The sequence below is a fragment of the Haliaeetus albicilla genome, chromosome 7, assembly GCF_947461875.1.
Source record: "Haliaeetus albicilla chromosome 7, bHalAlb1.1, whole genome shotgun sequence".
Lineage (NCBI taxonomy): Eukaryota > Metazoa > Chordata > Aves > Accipitriformes > Accipitridae > Haliaeetus > Haliaeetus albicilla.
The window spans coordinates 26,369,743-26,388,134 of NC_091489.1; the positions used below are offsets into that span (position 1 = coordinate 26,369,743).

The 18,392-nt window shown below is 42.6% G+C and overlaps 1 long non-coding RNA gene across 1 annotated transcript; it reads left to right on the top strand.

The window, feature by feature from the left end:
• Nucleotides 1-2,803: 2,803 nt before the first annotated feature.
• LOC138686106 (uncharacterized) lies at nucleotides 2,804-9,178 on the top strand. The gene is made up of 3 exons (XR_011325435.1): nucleotides 2,804-5,676; nucleotides 8,013-8,098; nucleotides 8,201-9,178. It is a non-coding gene; the product is annotated as an uncharacterized lncRNA (long non-coding RNA).
• Nucleotides 9,179-18,392: the final 9,214 nt, after the last annotated feature.

Genomic DNA, 18,392 nt, shown 5'->3' on the forward strand with positions numbered 1-18,392 from the left:
TACTTTCTTTGCTCCTGAGTACTTTCTGCTGCTGGCTTTGCTTGTCTACTTGCTGTTTATAGTAAGGACTCATTAGAGATGTAAACTCATTAATCACACCCAAGCCACACTTCCCTGGTTCCACTTATAGTGTCTTCCCTCTCTCTTCCTTTTCACAGCTCCCACCTTAGTCAGTACTCAGTTCTTGGCATCTGGGCTTTGTTTTTATTTAAGCTTGGAACTGATAAAGCATGAGAAAAGGGGAAAATTCAGAAAGGCAGACCAATATAATAAGCAAAGTGTATGTAGGGTACATTTAATATTAGACTACTTGGCCTAAAGTGTATGGGCAGAAGACTAGCAGCAAAGCTATTGCATTAATTGAAATAGAGACCATTTACCCTAAAAAGTTAAAAGGCACAGGACAGACAAACAGGAGCCCTTTCATCCTCTTGGGACTTCTTGTGTCCTGCCAGCAGCTGAGATTGCTTTCCTGCCCTTAGCACTGGTCAGTCCAGTGCTGATCCTTGGCCACCAGCCTGGCTGGGAGTCCCATGGGCAGCCCACAAGAGGAGGGGAAGCCACATGAAATCTAAAAGTCTCTGCAGAGATATTTAGGTGCCTGAAGGTGCAGAGAGGCACTTAGTAGCCTTTCGGAAATTCCTCAGGAGGTTGGAGGGAGAGAGGAGGAAAATTCCCATCTTGGGGATTGAGTTTGAAGAGCCTGACCCACCTCGAGGCCTTGGAAAACCCCACCAGGCACCTCTCTTCATGTCTAGACTCTTAAATATCTTGGAAAATCTGCTCCAAAGTGGTTATTACTTCTTTTGAGCAGTTTTTGCCCGCCCAAGGCTGGGAACAGAGTCTCAGCAGAATCCCTTCTTGCTGTGTGAAGCTGCTGCCATACCACTACAGCGTGAGTGATGTACGGATCCCAGGGAAGACATTACTCCAGCAGCATGTTTCTAGCTGACATTGATTTGCAATAGGGCTGTCAACAGCAGCTGGAGACCCCTCATCCTGGAAAACAATGTGTCAGTTGCCTGGGTTGGTTTTAATTCTTTAATCCTTTGTCTGCAACCTAACATGTTGCAGCATTGCTTAGAGATGAGATGTGCCACTGCTGCTGCTTTACTCTTGCTGTTTTGGAGCATGGGGTCTGTCTGGCCAGGTCCAGGAAGAGCTGGGAAGATGGACTGGCTTGCAGTACTGTCTGAAAGCTGCACAGACCTGTAAGTCACTTGCATTTATATAATTTTGTCTGTCTCTTTCGACATCTGAATTTTAAACATCCGTTATAAGGCAATACTGCTTTTAGTGGCGAGCCAAATTTTTCTTCTAAAACACATGTTCCCTAAAGCCTTAGTACTTTATTTCCTTTGTTCTGATTTATTGCTGTTGTCTTACCACATGTGCTAGGCACAGAGGAGAAAAACTACCAAAACCAAAAGAAGAGCCTTCTCTACCCCCTTCCCAGACCCATACATCAGGATTAACACACTAAATCTATTATTTCAAGTGTTTCAACAATGAACTAACTTACCTCTAATTTCTTAGCTGCCTCCAAGTAGATATGCTGATGAAGAGTGAGTGTAGGTTAATAATGTGAAGATTATGGTAAACCCAATGAAAGCTACTGTGAGGAACTGAAAATTGAAAGACACTATATCTGGAGAATGATAGTGAGATTAAAAAATAAAAATTGTTGATTGCATTTTCTAAATAGGGATTTTGTGGATATCAATTTTTATGTGCCTTTTATCAATACCTAAAATGGCCTTATTTGTAAAAGGATGAACTTTCTTCCACAAAATAAAGGCCACTTTTTGATATCTCAGGGTAAGCATCAAGCAGCTGAGGCATGCAATTACTGGTCACTTGGAAAAAAAAAAAAGAAATTGGCTGTTACTGTGAGGTTTGTAGAGCTCTTTGACATAGAAAAGTTCTGTCAAAGTTTGCTTTCTTGGAGACTATTCAGCCTACAATAGCAGAAAGCTAAATTATTTTCATTGATAGTTATACTAAAGTTAGTGCCATGTTTTCCCCCTCAAATGTGAAGTGATAGTGCAGAGGTTGAGCTGTGGCCATGAGTCAGATGGACCTCAGCAGAGAAAAACTGATTTGATACTATAGGGTGTCTATGGCACCCACCTCCTGTACCCTCAGGCGCACCTAGGAAATACCTGAGTCCATACTCATAGCTGGTTTTGTTTTAATTCTTCAAAAACTTACCTGTTCATAGTGGAGTTTGTAACTCATTGAACATGTATTGGATGTCTGGTGTCTTGGCCTTGTCCTTAGCAGGAGGAGGTCTCTCTCCATCACCTCTATGACTACGGTGGAAATCGTGACAGACTTGCTACGTTATCTGTGAGGGTTTCCAAGATGTAGTTTGTGTAAAATCCCCACTGGCCACTCTCATGACTGTGCTTAGCTATGTGCACCAAGAGTAGAGCTGCTGGCTGGTTCAGGCAGTGCCCATGTGCCACGTCAAAGTGGCTGCTACCAGCATTGCACAGGATTTGGGGGTTTTGTGAGTTGGTGGTTGCCACTGAGTTCAAAGACATTAGGATGAAGCCTCTCTTTGTAGACAGACCATTTGTGTTCCCGGTGGCAGTGCTAGCAGGATGCTGGGATACACTTTCCTCTGATATCACCATAGGCTTTAGAAAAAGTAAAGTGGTGAAACACATTGTGTCCCAATGCTCTGTGAACATAAAGGTCAAATAAAGTTAAGCGATCATGAGGGAAGGGATGTCCTGGCAGAGGGGAACGCTCTTAATACTTGCCTTCTTAAGGCTTTCCTCCTTTCCGTAAACCAACTCGACAGCAGCTTGTGCTCTGCTGGGTATACTCACATCATTGTTTGAACTGATGTATCATGGGCTGCTTTTCTTTACTTGTGTTCTCCCTTTGAGGCAGGCTATTGATGTGAAGCTCGTTGTCATATTCAGGCCTGTTAACTGTGTTATTTAACAAAGCAGAGCATTCAAAAGCCTGCTCAGAGGCATGTTTGTCTTTTTCTTTTTTTTCTCCTTTTTAAATGGAAACCAGCTTTCCTAGCAAAATGTTTTACGGAATCTGCTCCCTTGAAACCAGTATGAGGCAACAGCAGTGATTGCAGCTAGTTGCAACATCTCATCTTGCTAGATGGAGGCACATCATGTTACAAGTGGTGCTTCTAGCAAAACCTCTGTGAAGGAAACCTACTGACACCTGTCTAGCTGGGGGTTGTTAACTCATCTGAGGTGAGCTAAAGACCCAATTTCACTTGGGTTTCTTTGAAGAACAAGCTGTACATACTCAAGCCAAGTTCAAGGAACTGAAGCTTCAGTAAACCTAGACCTGAATTTGAGAGAATTTGGGCCAATAAGTTGGTATTAGTGAAAACTAACTCAAACTTGGACCCCAAACCAGCAAAGTTTTCTGATTTTTAACATCTCTTGAGGATTCAGTTAAGCCAGGAAGTCAGAGGCGGTGATAAGACAGAAACTTGGTGCTGGTGCATAAGTCTTGCCTAAGTCCTAAAGGCAAGATCAAATCCTGATATAAAATGGTCAGACCACTGCTTTGATGAAACTCAGAGCACAAATACTGTAAAATACATATCATTGAGCATCTTTATAACCGTAATAATCAAATAATTTTAGACTGTTTTCAGGTCCAACCAAACAATGCTTAAAGCAGTGTACTTGGTACCGAAGTCCAGTAAATTATTTGTATTAGTGTGGCTTGTGAGGTTCTTGGAAGCTTTCTCAAAGGGCAAACTCTGTTTGGGTTGGCGGGGCGGGGCGGGGGGGGGGAAGGCAAACCATGCTTGCCTGGTTGAAAACTGCTTGTGAGAAGATCTTTTTCAGAAAGACTTAAGAGTATTGGGCCCTTTTTTTGTTTTCTTAGGAAACAGAAAATTAATTTCAGCTCTGCAGTTAACTTGATTTAAGTGACTTGCTTTCTATGATCACTTTTGGGTTCCGGAATGCTACAGAAATTATCTGAGGGCATTTTCAACACTTCAAAATTAAAATCAAATTGTTGAAATTGTGCCAGCATTTAAATGAAAATTATTTTCTTTAAACAAACACTTGAGGGCTTTCAATATTTTTTTAATCACAAGAGCATTCTTAACCCAAGCACCTTTTCTTTGTGGTTTTTCAAGTATCCAGTCTGCACTGCTAAAACCAGATGTGTCTTAGGATGTAATCAAATTCAAGATCTTTTTAGCCAAAAACTAGATGAGCAGGGAGTGCTAGTTTTTCACACAGCACAAAGACATAAGTGGGTGTTACTGCAAATACGATCTCTGCCTCTGTGCCCATAGAAGTGTCTGGGCAGCAATACCAGTACAGACTTCTGCTGCATGGAGAGGCGTCAGGCGTGGGGCTGGGCATCTGGGGCCTGTGCAACTCATGGCAGTGAGCAGGGAATAACGGAGGCAGGAGCTGGCTGTAAAATTTGCTACTGTGCAGATGCTCTGATATTCAGCTTTCCACACAGTGGAGAGGAGAGACCACAGAAGCTGCTGCAGATTAATGAGGGAGGATTAGCACAGCCCTTACATCTTGGGGGCGGGGGGTGGGGTGGGTGGTAAGTTTATACATGGCTCAGGAGATGTTGCATGTAGCCAGAGAGTGAGTCTGGGTACCAGGAGCAGCACCTAGTCTGGAGCTCTGAAGCACTGGAGCTTCTACATGGAGCTCTTCAAACGCTCAGGATGTGGGTGGCTCTTGCTCTTTTCCCATGCAATGGGGTGTAGCTGGCTCTGAGGTGTTTCATGGACTCTAAAGCTTCTCAGGCACAGGTTGGTCTTGAGCTGCAAATCAAAACAGCCAGAAGCTGCCCTGTATCCTGTTGTAGACACCTGGAAATCCAGGGACTAGCATTTCTGTCCAAGTCCACCTAGGCCAGCATCTCATCCCTGACAAAGGCCAGCAGCAGCCACCTAGAAGAAGAGTTTGAGAACAGGACACGTGTGTGACAAGATCATTCCCTCATGCTCTCAGCTAGCTCTGGGATTTTTAGAAGCAAAGGATTTCCATGGGGCTCTGTGACCCTGTTCTCTAAAGAAAACCCCAGGCCAAGTTCCACATCTAGGCTCTGAGTGCCAACCCTGCTGCCTAAGGGCTAAGGTTTCTAGCAGTGACATGTGAAAGCTTGTCCCTCAGTGCAGTGGCTCCTCTTGGAGAATGATTGCTGTCCCTTGGTGAGCTTTCAGCCCTGCTAGAATAAGGCCTTGCTTTAGCCCCAGGCAGGTGTTTGGTTACAATTACTGGGTGGTAGTTGGCTGTGGGAATGGGAAATTAAGTTGATGTCTATAAAAGCAGTGGTTAAGGGTTTTTGTTGTCATTTCATAGGTTGAGTTGGGAGAAGAAGGAAGACACCTTCAGGTCAAGGAAGCTAGCCTGGCGGATGCCAGCTGAGGATGTGGTCCATTATTATTGCCTCTTTGATAGCCCAGGAGGACTGAACGGGTGTTTCTCCTTTGCAGACCAGAAGTAGGACTGCTTGAGGAATATGTACCCTCTGGACAGGACCCTGTCCTGTCTGTGTGTATTAAATGAAGGAGCCTGAAAACAGTTCCCTTCAGCAACACAAATTACTTGCTGTTATCAACTAACTGCAGACCTTGTGTGTTGGCCAAAAAAAAAAAAAAGTCCTTCCTAATCACCCCAGTGACACATGTTTCTCAATCAGCTGCAGGTGAGGGAGCTAATACTGTATGTGTGCTTTCAGAAATAGTGTGGAGCAGACAGCATCCCCTGTGGGAACCGGGATAATTTTTTATCTTTTGGGTGCTATTGGTTACACTTGCTTTGTCAACAAATGCTTTTAACAAGTGCTGTCATTCCTTTGCTGTGGAGGATGTGTAAGTACAAGTGACCATGTAGCACATGTGATCCCAAGACTTTGATGTGTTTCTCCAATATATTGGATTTTCTGGTATTCACTTTGAGATTAACCACATTACAGAAGCCTGCCTGCAAGATATATTTCCTATAAAAATTGTTCTGATATCCCTAACTTTACTAGCCTTTTCCTGCAGCAATAAGTAAACTCTTTAAAGAGCTAGTTGCAAGGGAAACGTTAAAAGTCTTAAGAGACTTCTCCTGATGTGTAACCTTAAAAGTTACAACACTGTGATCTAGAGAAGCTACAAACAAAAAAGAGCTGCATAAAACCTTTTTAGCCCTACGGACATGGCAGTTCTTCAGACCACAACTCCAGAATACTCTTCTCCAATACATATTGCCACTTATTGTGAAGGTAATGCTGTTACCCTCAGCTGGCTTCTGCTTAACTATTCAGGCCTGGCTGGGGCTGGAACTGCAGAGATGTGAGTGGAGATAGAATCTCCCAGAGGCTTATGTTGGCCAGGAAAATGCTGGCTTGGAAAAGGATGTGGAGCATGTCCAAATAAGAAGAGTCTGGAAGGAGTTTGTGATGGTCTGTTATTTCATTATTAGCTAGGAGATGTGAAATTTCCTTTTCCAGATGAACACATTTAATGTTTTGCATAAGACAGCAATTGCTTCTTGTAAGACTTAGCATTTTGCTAATTTGATGAGTTAGTCTTACAAATTAAGTGCATCAGTCACTGGAAAGGCCTTTTTCAAGTTCCACAAGCATGTTTTATACCTCTTGATAAAGTCAGTAGCATGCTGGACTTTCACAAGCAGAAAGACCTCCAAAAGTATGCAAGTTATTTCTGGCATGTTGTATTCTCAACATGTCAAGGAAACATGGATTATTTTTACACAAAGAGGCAAATCAAAATGGTTCCTTAGCAAGCTCCCATGAACATTAGAAAACCAAAAGAAGAACCATTGCTTCTGAATTAAGTTTCTTAGATGGATCATGTTGTCACAGGTTCAGAAGTTCATTTGCACCAGTTTGGACCTCCGATGAATGATGGAAGGAGTGAAGGATAAAACAGAAGGAAAAAACAAAGACCAGGAATTAATTTGGGTATTTGATCTTTGAGTGGACTTTTTTTTCCCTTACTGTGAATTTATCATCAAATGTAGAGCATGACAAACTGCAGACACTTTTGGAAGTTCTTTTTAATAGCTGTTAATTGAAAGGTGATGTGTAGGTGTTGAGAGGAAAAGGATCTCTCGAGCTGAACAGGCCTGTGTGGAAAGCACGTGCCAACAACTTGCTGAAAAGCACAAAGCAGTACAGCAGCAAGATTACTGGAGTGTCCTAAACTCTCTTGACAGGGCAGCACACAAATTAGGCTATACACTTTGCAAATATTGGAGTCTGTTTTGAAACTCCCTATTAAGGATTACAAGTGCTGACTGCAGTTTCTAGGCAAAGGCAATTAGATATCACAGCTATGGCCTCAGCTCAGTGTTTTATGTCTGAGCTCGTATTACTGTGTAGGGTTCTTATGCATTAGATTACCTCAGCCAAAACCAAGTTATGACACCCACCAAAGCTGAGTCCTGTGATTAAGGTTAAAAAAAAGTACAGCCTTGTCTCAGCATTTTTTTCCATTTCAGTGTAGAAAAGTATTTTCCCACACAGTGAAGGGGCTTTTTAACAGAAAAGAGGTGTAAAGCATGCATAAACATTGATACTTAACATGCATCTTCATCCATAGTTGCTTCTCTGGATAGTGTTTTTACTGGTTCAATACCCATGTCCAAATTCAGGAATAGCACTTGTTGCTTGGGCATGGTGGAGACACAGCCACCTATGTCAAGGTTCATTTTGACCCAGCTAGTGTCATTAATGCTTACACAGATGAATGTCAATAATTATCAATAATTACGCCTTTACTCAGTGTGAGGGTAGTTCTTTTGCAAATACTTTATCCCAGGAAAAATGAAAGGGAAGAGGGCATTTTTGTGCAGTCAAAACCTCCAGCAACAGAATGCTCTTCCAGGTATGTTGATGGCTAGTGCAACACAGAGACAGGGCTGCTGTGTGATGTACATTGTATCTACATGAAATGAAAGTTCATGCTGCCTTCTCTTTTTTTCCTTTTTTTAAACCTTGCACTTAAAATTTGCCCTCTCTTCTCTGACAAGCCTCAAGAAGAAGCTTTGAATGTGGTGCCAGCACAACAGCAGACAGAGTGAGAAACTGAGACAAGTACCTCTGATACAATTAACAGGTGATACTGTTATTTCCTATTTTTCATCTGAATCTCTACTCCTGAGAATTTGAGCTAAATCCTAAGTTTTCTTTTTTTTTTTCTTTTTTTTTTTTTAAACAGAACATCCAGCAAGTTAAACCTCAGCATCACGAGGAGGTCCCAAGATGGGGTTTGCTCCAGCTTTCCTGCTGAGCAACCATTTACGAACTGCTGCTAAAAAATGTCAGAGAAGATGGTAGTTGCAGTGCTGTCACATGGGCTGATACAGCACAGAACCTGCTTAGCATTCTTGAAGGGAAATTATCCAGTGCTGCAACTCACAATTTATAATTGGTTGCATATTAATGTCCAAAAAAGGCAAAAAAATCTACTGGGTGTTTAGAAAAAAAAGTAAGTAGGAGTATTACAAGCTGAGCAGTGAAAATCTGGAAGACTCTTTGGCTAGAGCAGACCTGTGTGCAGTGCTCTTTCTCCCTTAATTACAAGCAATTTTAAATCATCTCCTTCCTTCAAAGAAGGATTTTGTTCAGCGTTTGTGTTAATTTTAATCTCACTAACATGATACTCTCTTGGAACCTCTCCCTCATGTCGTAACAGCAAGACATGCTGCCTCTTTTGTCCCTGCTGTTTGGGAAATGCACAGCTACTGCTGCTTGTCACTGCAGCCCTGGGGTTGTTACTATCAATATATCTCCCTTTAAAGGAAAAGAAAACAGAACAAAACCCAACAGCAGCATTTTTTTCCCCAGAGTTCACTTTTATTTGTAGTATTTAAGCTAGACTGTGCAAGTGCTTCATGAAAATCAGGGGTTTAAAATGTATAGTGCTGTATTGTAGTGGGAAGCATGTTATTCAGCATGCTAATTATTTCTTAGTCACTGTATTTATGAAATGTCTTGTAATAACTACCTCACCACAACGCAAAGTAAATAGTGCAAAATCAGGCGTTTTATGATTTTGACATTTTAGTGTATAAGTGTATTCCTGAGTCTCTCGGGGGAGCTACTGGGAATTAGATAATGTTTTTATGACTCTAAAAAATGACATCAAATTTCATCATCTCTAAGACTCCATATATATAGTCCATGTTGTGCATTTTATTACAGCCTCAGTGGCTTATATGGCAAGTGTCAGCTGTAAAGAGAAAATGCACAAAGGCTGGTTTGTGGAATAGGGGGGTACAACATGGTAAAACCTTACAGTGCACACATCAAAGCCCTTGGGACAAACTGTAATTGCACACGTGGGCCATGCTGGGACACCAGAATTCACCCTAAGCTTTTTCTGTTTCAGGATCAATTACAAAGCCCTCGCTGAAGGAGGCTTTCTGGCCAGTGCTTGTTACTAGAGGATAAGTTTGGGTTTTTGTCAATTCCTGTGTGAATGACCCATTAAATCCAGAGTAACTGGGAGGCCTTGAGTGTCTATGAGTGACAAACCAGGAGTGAGTACAGAGGGGAAGAAGAACGGGTTGCTGCTCCAAGTGGGCTTCTGAGTAGTCCCACGTGGTCTCTGAGAACAATGGGTGGATGCTTACCAGAATATGTGATTTCATAAATTATTGTGCATAAAACCAGGCCTTTTGTGCTCCTTTGCAAGCTTGCTTGGTGTTAGAAAAGTCGTGGGTCATGTGCTTGAATGCTGGGACAAGTCTCTATTGGCATAGTTACCAGCACCTTTCTAGAAAAGGGCAAGTGGTGATGAAACAGCCACAGGTTCAGAAAACCTCAAATTGTCACTGAAATTAAGAGCAAGCCATGGTCTCTCTTGGGTGACAGTAGGTATCCAGCAGTCAGGCATCTCACTGCATGATCTGGACGATAGGGTTAGTCTGTCCATTTCTGATGTGGAGCTGGTGTTAGCAGCCTCCTGGAGACTTGGCAGTGTGTCAGAGCTGCCAGCCCACTCACACATGTACATGAGTACAGGATGGGGCCCTGAAACTGTGGTGGATCTGGCTGGGTCCTGCTTAATCTGAATTTACAGCTGTTGGCAGACTCAGGTGACACATCCTCTCCTTAGTGTTTTACCTGTTGGCATTAAAAAATTACAAGGAGTGTGATCTACCATACGTTTTGCTGAAAGTGGTGAGATGATTCACTCTTTCCATATTAGGATATAATTTTCTTCATTTCAGAAACAGACTCATAGTCTTCAAGCTATTTAACCATAAATCTGGTTTAATTTTTCTGTGAGCTTTTATGCTTGTTATCAGTCTCAAGGTCTTGCAGAATGGTGATTTTCCTGAACTAAAGCTCCATGGAAAGTGAAATTTTGTTAATGAAGCAAAAGTGAAATAATGATTTTTACCATTCCAGGTGCATGGCTACTCTGACTTCCTTTTCCTTTCATGTTCCAAGTGCAACAAATGTACCAACAGCTGGTACTGAGAGAGGTAGGAGGCTTTCATGCATCTTTAAGACTCCATATTGTATGTATTTTCTGACCTTTCTATAAATAAAAACAGATATTAAGAATGCCTCTGGCTGTTATATCCAAGAATAAGTGTTTGAGATACATGAGAGATGCTCAGGGAATTGGTAAGTCTTCAGGAGAAAAAAAATGTCCTGGGATCAATTTCCTGATTCAGTAGTGAAGTCCTCATATTATATAAAATGTAATGTGATTGTCCATGGCTCTAATAAAATCTTGATTTTTCCACCAGGCTTTCATCTATAAAAATCAAATTTATCCAGCATTAGTCTGCATTTCGAAAGGGATAGGGTTTTTTTTGAAATAGATATGATAGTAATCCTTTATGATACATTAATATAGGAGAACAATAATCTGTTGCATTTTCTTCACACAGAAACAATCAGCTGGGAGATGTGCCTAATAATTGTCTTTGTCCTTTATTGTCACAGGCCATTAGCTAATGAATTTAAGCTGTACTTGGCTCTTGCTCCAATAAGAAAACTACATTAGAGATCTTGTAGCCTTGGCATTATATAAAACTTTTCAGTGGGTTTTATTTTAGTCTCACTGAGGTGATGCTGCCATAGACTGAGGAATGCATCATGATTTTTGTGGTAAGCAATGAGGACGACATTGCCTGATGTAGTGGGTCAAGCAAGCTGAAGTGCATCTACAATTATTAAAGCTGCCAGATGCCAGACCCTCTTTGTTTGGTTCCTTATAATTTAGCCAAACTTTTCAGGCCTACTTTTGTGACTGTTTCAGGTTCATCTTTTGGGTGGGAAGATCTGCTAAACTTGGTTCAGCTATTCTAAGATTCATGCTGGGGAAAATAAGTAGTTTGGGCAATGCTTTAAATAAGCAATAGGAGCACGTAACTGTAAGTTGAGCAGTTTTACCACCTTTTCAGTTTGCCCTCTCAACTAGAAGGCTGGCAAAAGAAAATCCTGTGATGGAAGAAGAGCTCTTCACTGTCCTGAGAAAATCCACTCACATTCTGACTATTTGTAGGAAAAGATCGTATGCAAATGCATGGCAGCATTTGTTTAGCAATTGTTCCTCCCCCAACAAAATTATTTTAGCCTACTGCAAAGGGAACTGCATTAGAAGTTACAAAACCTAGAGTACAAGTCTTCTTTCCTATTGACAGTTTGTAGCATATCTTGGTCCATCACAAAGTGCCTCAGTATTTTAATCCTACTTTTAAAGGTGGGTAAGCATTGTTATCCTCTTGCTGCAGAGAGAACTAAGAGGCTGCATAAGCTAACCTTTGGCAGAGCTGGGAATAGATGCCACTTTGAGACCTTTAATCAAGCTGCTTCTCTAAATGTGTCATTAGTGTGCTTGGCTGGGACCCTACTGCTCCTCCCACAGATCAGAAGGACACGACATGGGACACCTCTTCCTGCAGCTCCGTTTTCCCTCAGCTGTCCTAGGCCAGCTCTTAGGAGCTGTTGCTGCTGCATTGGGCACCCGCATCTGCAGGCCACCAGGCATTGCAGAGCAGAGCTTCTGAGCCGCAGCACAGAGAAGCAGCAGGATTGCTCTGCGGGGTGCCAGCTGCTCCAGACTCAAAAGAGGCACTCCTGCTGCTGAGCCATACTGGACTACACCAGTCCCCCAGCTATGCTGTCCTTTTCTCCATCTGTGTCACAGCTGGGAAATGACACACCATTCCTACTGCTTCATGGGTTTTGCCTACTCCCAGGAAAGACACAATCCACAAGTTCAGTTGGGTTGCTGCCACCTTTGGGCTACCAGAATGGTGTGCAGAACAGCAGGAGCCAGAGACAAAATCCATACCACTGTCATTTGTGTTGGGCATCTTACTGGTATCAGAAAAAGGACCTGGAATTTCTAGGCATTACTTTGTATCTGAGCTTTAAGCTCATGGCTGTCTTAGATTTGGCAGAAGAATGGATGGTGACTATGTGATACACACCTGCTACCTGCAGAGACTCTCAGGAGAGCAGTTGTGATATAATTCTGCATCTGTTCAGGGATTATTGCTTCTGCATGAGCTGCAACACCACAACATTTGAGGAATGGCTGTGGCAAAACAGTGGTCAAGTTTTGTTGTGTCATGTAGAGAGAGATGGCGCCAGACATCCAGCAGCACAAGCTATTTCACCTGCAAAGTGGTGTGAGAAATTAGTTGAGACTGCCAGTCCTGTTAAGAGGCAATATTTGCTCCCTTACCTCTTTTCATCTCCATAACCCGAACCTGAGGTTTCCATGGCCTGCGGACCCCCATTTGGTTGTACTGTCTGCCTACTTGGGCAAAAGTTTAATAGGTAGTAAAGGAAACGTTCTGAATGCTATATCCAAAAATGTGATGCTTCAGTGTAAAATGAGCATTGCTTGCAGCAGAATAAGTGGCTAGAAAACTTTGGCACTCTGAGGTGTGCAGAGGGCAGGTGCCAGATAGCAGCGATCACCCATTTTTCTAAACCGGCAACACTTACAGCCCTACTGACAGAGGTTGATTCACACGAGAAGAAAATTCAATATGCATGAAAGGACTCTTGTTATTCTTCAGTGGAGAGCATAAATAAAGACTGTCAGACAAACTAATCTCTCTCTGATAGTTTTCTTTTCAACATCATTGAACTGTCATTTCTCCTGGGCTTTGCCAAAATGTTTGATGTATCTGTTGTTTCCCCAAACAGGCAGATTTTGCTAGCTTGGATGATACAGGCATTTTTGCCAGGAACAGAGAGGCTGAGATGCCTTCACCAGCATTCTGCTGTTGCTGTGTAGATCCTTTGCTGAGCTCCAGACCTCTGGTTAGAGATGAAAGGAAGGTATCTTGGTGACTGATAAAGTTGAATCTCTGAGTGTAGCCATGGAATTGTTCACTGCACTTGCCCTGGGCTGGAAGCACATTTGCTGGTGCTTGGGGATTCTGCTTTTTCTGGAGCTAAACCCATTTATGCCCCCAGATCTTTAATTTCAAAACTAGTGATTCAAGATGGCCCTAGGCACCACTGTGTCACCTAGCTACAGTTAGAAAGTATCCCAAACTAGAGATTTCGGGTTTTTTGATTGTCCTTCTACAGAGCTGGCAAAGCATCCACTCCCAAGCACGTGTGAAGAGTCAGTAAGATTCCTAAAACTATTCAGAGAAAAAAAAATCTGAATGTACCCTTCCCAAGACTGTGGATGAAAGATACCTACATTGAGCAGCCTCCTCCTTCAGCTGGGGACTCTGCCACAGGGATACATGATCAGTAAGGCTGCATGTCCTCCACAAGCTCTTGCAGAGGAATTTAGCAAAAATAGGATTCTGAAGTGGGGCATACTGGAGGAGCCCAAACACCGCCATCATCTAGCAAAATGAGTCCTACATGCCATCTGTAGTGAGCTCTAACATTTTATTTTTCTGATTGTGCTTCAACCATACACTTCCTAAGTTATCCTGGATATCAACACCACTGGAGAACTTAGGTTATTACCTTAGGTGTTTAATGTACCTTTTTTTCCCCTTGGAAAAAGTGTTTCTGGGGTCCTCAGGGCAGCCAGTGATTCTGTACGGATCTGGAAGGGGCTGAAGAATGGTGGTCCCATTCTGTAGCTTGGGGTGGTTGGCCCTCTGTGTAAGTGAAAGCACCACATGAATTAGTCGACGTGCAGTTTTTTTTTCCTAGTGCAGGGCTGCCAACAGAATATAGTAGGCAGAGTTTTAGGCTGTAAGGAATGCTCCCCAAATTTTGTTTATAATTTGTTAGAAGTGTTTAATGATTTATCACCAGATGGATTTCAGCCTACGCTCCTGCCAGAGCATACGCACCAGAATGCTCTTTGCCATCATACTAGGACCACCTGCAAGAGGTACCTTTTCTGTATGGTGTGATGCATATTCTTTGGAGGACCTAGTAAGCAAACTTGTAGTGCTTTATATAGATGAAGTTGAACACAGTGTTGCTGCATGCAGAATTTGGGAAGCTAACAGTCCCCATGTTTTCTGACAGTGTGACTTTAATATATACAGTTTTAAAAGTGTACAGGGAGATTAGTGATAACTTAAGGTAATACACTCAGTTAAAAATAACTTGCAACACCATTTAAATCCATGTGGGTTAATCTGGACATATCGAAGAGCAGTCTCTGAGTCTGGAATTACCTAACTTGGCTGTGATTATTTTGTTTCATTTCCAGATTATCTAGAGATATTTATCTAAATGGGTGGCTGCTGAGATTTTAAAAGTTGCAGCAGGAAACTTTGCAGTCTGTTTTACAACACAATTAATTGCTTGTCCTTTCAAAACTGATTCTTTCCACACCATCTCACACCTGCCCCAACACCACAACCAAAGTCTGCAAACACCCGTCCACTTGCATACATGAATAGGTCCATGGGGCTCATTTTCATTAGCTATAACTTTGCTAACTATAAATCTTCTGCAGGATGAAGGCCACACCGCATATACATATTCCTGCTCTGTGCTTTGAGATCCTTTTCATCAAGCACTAATGTCCTCTTGTATGTATGATGTTTGGGATTCTGGTTGTACAAGTTGTTAAATACAAATTTCTTCTTGGTCTGGTAGGAGCACCAGTTTGCATAATAGATTGTCTTATCACATCTGCAAGGTAATTGCTTTTAGACAGGCTTCCAAGAAGGCCTCAGATTTGATCTATGATGGTCTGTGCATTGCTAATGTCTGTACTCCAAGGAAGTGTACCTCTGTTACTGATGTACTGCGTGGATGACTGATGGTGTAGCTCCAAAGTTAACTAGGCGTTCTCTTTAAAGGCAACATATTATATTTGGGGAAAGAGGAATTTCCTGCATAATCTTTAGAGACAGCTGTATTACATTTTATGATTTCTCTGGCATTTATGCAGAGTTACAGAAATACAGTTAAGGCTTTAAATTTTTCCAGTTCAGTATTCTGATTGCATGTCCAGCTGCTCATTTTCTAATAAACAGGATCTCAGTAGAAAAAAATGTATGGGCTGTACACCGTTCACTCCTTGACCTTCCCACCTTTGAATCAGCAGTTTCCTTAGATGCCTCCATGAAGCATCTACAGCTGGTTAATCAGAGATTTGACATATCCAGCATCATGTAGAATGGGTGTGTGTATGGGAGCTAGGAAGCAAGTCTTCCTCTGAACTTGCTCCATCTTTTATTTTCTTAGAAAAGGGTCTTTCTGTTCTTAATCTTTGTCTGTAGAGAAAGAGTCCTGCTTTCGTACTTGTGCTGCCACACAAGTGGCATCTGAGATGCTTTTTCCAAGTCCTAGCCATAGGTTGCTCCCTGTCTTTATCTTGTCTAAAGTTTTGCCCTTTCACTTTCAGCTGTCTCCACAGAGTGTTGGTGGTAGTCTGCTAACAAGCAATTAGGTTATGAAAAAAGTATATATCAAAAAAGAAGGCCATGTTCAAAGTTGAAAAGAATGTAGAAAAGAAGAAAAAAAAAATATTACAATGAGAAAAAGTGAACAGTTCCAGAGAATCAAGGTCATTGTTTACAAAGGCCATCTTAAATTAAATTAACAGCTGTGTTATTTGGTAAGAAAACATAGAATCATAGAATCATTTAGGTTGGAAAAGACCTTTAAGATCATCAAGTCCAACTATAAACCTAACACTGCCAAGTTCACCACTAAACCATGTCCTTAAGCACCACATCCACACATCTTTTGAATACCTCCAGGGATGGTGACTCAACCACTTCCCTGGGCAGCCTGTTCCAATGCTTGACAACCCTTTCGGTGAAGACATTTTTTCTAACATTCAATCTAAACCTCCCATGGAGCAACTTGAGGCCATTTCCTCTCATCCTATCTCCAGCCACCTGACAGAAGAGACCAGCACCCACCTCACTACAACCCCCTTTCAGGTAGTTGTAGAGAGCAATAAGGTCTCCCCTCAGCCTCCTTTTCTCCAGACTAAACAGCCCCAGTTCCCTCAGCCGCTCCTCATAAGACTTGTGCTCCAGGCCCCTCACCAACTTGGTTGCCCTTCTCCAGACACGCTCCAGCCCCTCAATGTGTTTCCTGTAGTGAGGGGCCCAAAACCGAACACAGTACTCGAGGTGCGGCCTCACCATTGCCGAGTACAGGGGAACAATCACTTCCCGAGTCCTGCTGGCCACACTATGTGCTGTTTATTTTAAAAAGAGAGGGACAAAAGCATTCTTTACCTCATTAGTGCTGCAGGATGTCCTTACACAAGCATAATTATACTTTGCAAAAAGGCTAGGAAGACCACACAGGAAGGGTATTGAAGACCTGGAAAAGGTACAGGAGACACAAAGCATGATAAAAGATCGAAAGTTATTATTTATGGACAAAGTACAGGCTGCTTTTTTTTTCTTTTTTTTTAAGAGAAACTGGAGACACTAAGAGATGTACATAATTCTCAAGGATATTAAAAGGTTAATGACAAAACTCATTCAGACCATTGCAAGCTGACTAGCAGGAGAGTTCACAATAAACTTGGAAAAAGCAGTGCTAAACCAGAGGTTTATGATACAGAATAGGGAAACGCTGTCTGTAGCATGTGGGTCCCCACCATCAATACCCCATCTTTTGTCTCGCCTCCACAGGCTGAACTGCATTGCGACTTCTGTGTTTCAGGAATGTGACTCCTGTCCTTGACCTCGTCTGCAGATAAATACAACATGCCCCTTACTGCTGAGTGGTTTGGGAAGAATTTCAGCCAGACAAGAGAGCGGAGATAGAGGAAAGACAGGTGAGGATGGTTTTCATCTGCTCCTTTTGAACCAGTGTGTTTGACTTTGCCTACAAGACTTTGGGCAGCAGGGTTAAGTGGGGCAGGGCAAGGGAGTACATAGTGCCTCTGGGGTGGCATAATGAAGCTGGTCACAGGAGAGCAAAGGGGCTGTGACAGGAGGTTGCCACCCATGGAACGGGCCTTTTGGGTACCCCTTCTGGCACAGAGCCTGGAGGGGAAGCACTCGCTGCCTGGCTGAAGCACAGCGGGGTCTCACCACGCACAAGTGCGGGCTCCAGCCACAGCAGGAGAATGGGAGAATAAAGAATCCATAAAAAAAGAGGTGCTGGTGAGTTAACCCAGCCCCTGTCTCTGCAGATTACCCTTGGCAGCAGAGCTCATGTGAGCTTGCCTTCTGGGGGGTTCAGGCTTGGGATTAGGAGGTTTAATAGGATGGGTGCCTGTACACAGGTCAGTGCCTTGGGCTGGGACCTGGCCTGGGCTAGGAATGCCGCACAGGTAAGCTGGTCAGTAGCTAAGTACCAGGCTGGCCTGTCTGCCTCAGCCCATGCCAGAGCGTTAACAAAACACAAGCCCACCAGAGCACATCCTAAAATCTACTTCCTTTGCTGGTAAGGCAAGAACAAATTGTGGTGTTTTTATGCCTAGTGCCTTAAGCGCAGCTGGGAGTATTGCTGAAATTATATGCTTTCATTACAGGCTATGACAGTAACTGGGCTATCTAATTCTGCAATGTGGAAATCGCCTTTTCTCAGCTGCCAGTCTCAAAGTCAAGCTTTCATTGTGCAAATAAAATGGGGTATTCCACCCTCCTCCCCACCCTCAATTGTCACCAATATCTAGCAGAGGGAATATTCAAAATGTTTTTCCCTCCAATACAGAATGGCTGGTGGGAGTCATCAGGTCATGTGAAAAGACAGCTGAGTGGAATTTTTTCAGCAAGAAACAAAAGAAGAAGGGAGGATTTAAAAAATGATTTTGTTGCTGCATACATTTTTATGATTTGTTATGTGTGTGTGTATATATATATATATATATATTTTAATTACTGTTGGGATGTGAAGAAACAAAGAAAAAGAACAGACAAGCATGCTGCCATAGAACTTGGTGAGTATTACTTGTTACAGAACTGAATTTTATGGTGTCACACATCAGTTAAGTGACATGTATTGGGGACCAGGAGGATGGTACT